Raw genomic sequence first — 1,914 nt, 5'->3', positions numbered from 1 at the left:
TGAACCTCCTTCTCTTCTGGTCCTGGTGAGCCTCTTCTTTGGGTGCACATCTCTTTCCATGAAAACATCATGCATGTCTCCTTCTTCACTTTCAAAATGATCTGGACAGAGCCCTGCTCTTATCTCAGTCTCATTCATGATCTCCCACCGACCTCCACGCTTTACTACTCCCTTTTTCTCTGCCTCCTAAGACTTTTGCCATGCTGTTTAACTGTACCTAAAACATCTCTTACCCCATTTGCCAAGCTCCCCTTCCTTTTTCTTTTCCAAGCCTCTCTTCAAAACCCACTTAATGTGTCCTATTTCTCATCACTGACATCTACTCCTGGGCTGTTTGCTTCTCCCTTCTCACCTTGTGAGGTTTGACCTAGAAACTACTATGCAAAGCCTAAGCAAAAGTGAATGTTATGTGACAAATGCCCATCTGCAATGATAAGGAGCAGACAGTCTTAGATAGAGGAGGCTTGAAAACAAAAACAGAATCAGTGTACTGGGACAAAGAGCTCATTATAATACTAAAAATCACACCCCTAGGTGGGGAAGAAATATGCTAATGAAACATATATGTATGTTAATGAGATACATAGCTAAAACACAGGTATAGAGACATGCTCAGTAAAGAACTCCTTGCGTCACTCCTTTATAGCCAATTAGCAAACAAGGATGCTTATGAAGGTTCAAACCCCTGTATATAAGGGGCTTAGTATTGAATATCTGGTGTGTTTGTTCTGTGAGATTATTCTGCTTGCACCTTTTATTGCTAGCAATAAATCTTTTTTTATACTTTCACCCCTGGTATCTTTATTGGCCTTTGCATACCGGGCACGAACCCAGACTTGAGCTGGGGCCTAACAACCTTAGTTTAGTCCCTTCTTAAAATATCAGAGTAAATTATTTGCTTAATATACATGATTCACATTCTTTTAAAATCATTTTTTATTCTCATCTTGCTTTCCCTATCAATATCCTCAAAGACTAATTACATTGTTTGCTCTTCTCCCCCCCACATTTTTGTTTTAAGTACTTCACTATGCAAGTAGTCCTATTGAAATCAATGGCTGCCTTCAGAAATACAACAGCTGATATGAGTATAGAGAGCAGAATAAAAAGTTTCCTTAGGTTGAAAATGCTTCTGGTGAGGGTCCAGGTTCTTTCTGTTTATCTCTGAAAAGTATCATATACAATTACCAAAGCTTACTCATAAAAAAATTCTAAAATATTTTTCCAGCAACCACTTCCAAACTTAGAAAAAAGACAAGAATGATAGAAAAGCAGGGCTGGAAGGGACTTCATGAGATGATCAAGTCCAAGCCCCTGCTCAAGGCAGGATTGTCCCTGCGAAAATTATTCCATAGAGAAGTAGTTAGCCATGTTAGTCTGAAGTCAGGCAAAAGGCAGGGCAGGGTAGCACCTTAGGACACTTTTACACTTACTTCAGAGGTGGGAGCAGGGTGGGGGGAACACTCTAATTAGAGTGGCTCCAGGAGCCATTAAGACTTGATTAATCAAGTCTGCTCCGATACAGTATCATAACAGCACATCAGAGCAGACTCTGCACTTGTGTACAGGCACCTTTAAGAACTAACTGGCTGAGAGAAGCATGAGTACCCATAGGTCTCAAGAAAGGCTATGGATCGTTATTCCATTACCTGAACTAGCTTTTATAACCCCTATGTCCCTCAGTGAATTAATTGCCTTGTTTATCCCTACTGACCTATTCAACCCACCATCACCACAATGGTGCCCCTTTCCTTTATCTTTTGTATTTAAATCTTCTTCTATTTAGAACCTTTGCTTTCTGCAAGTCTATTCACAGCATCTGATAAAGTGGGCTGTCACCTACAACAGCTTATGCCTTTCTCCACCACTTAAGCTAGTCCAGACAGGTGTCTTACTTGCTCTGAACTTCCACAG

The sequence above is a fragment of the Alligator mississippiensis genome, chromosome 1, assembly GCF_030867095.1.
Source record: "Alligator mississippiensis isolate rAllMis1 chromosome 1, rAllMis1, whole genome shotgun sequence".
NCBI lineage: Eukaryota > Metazoa > Chordata > Crocodylia > Alligatoridae > Alligator > Alligator mississippiensis.
Note: the sequence above shows the minus strand (reverse complement) of the source record.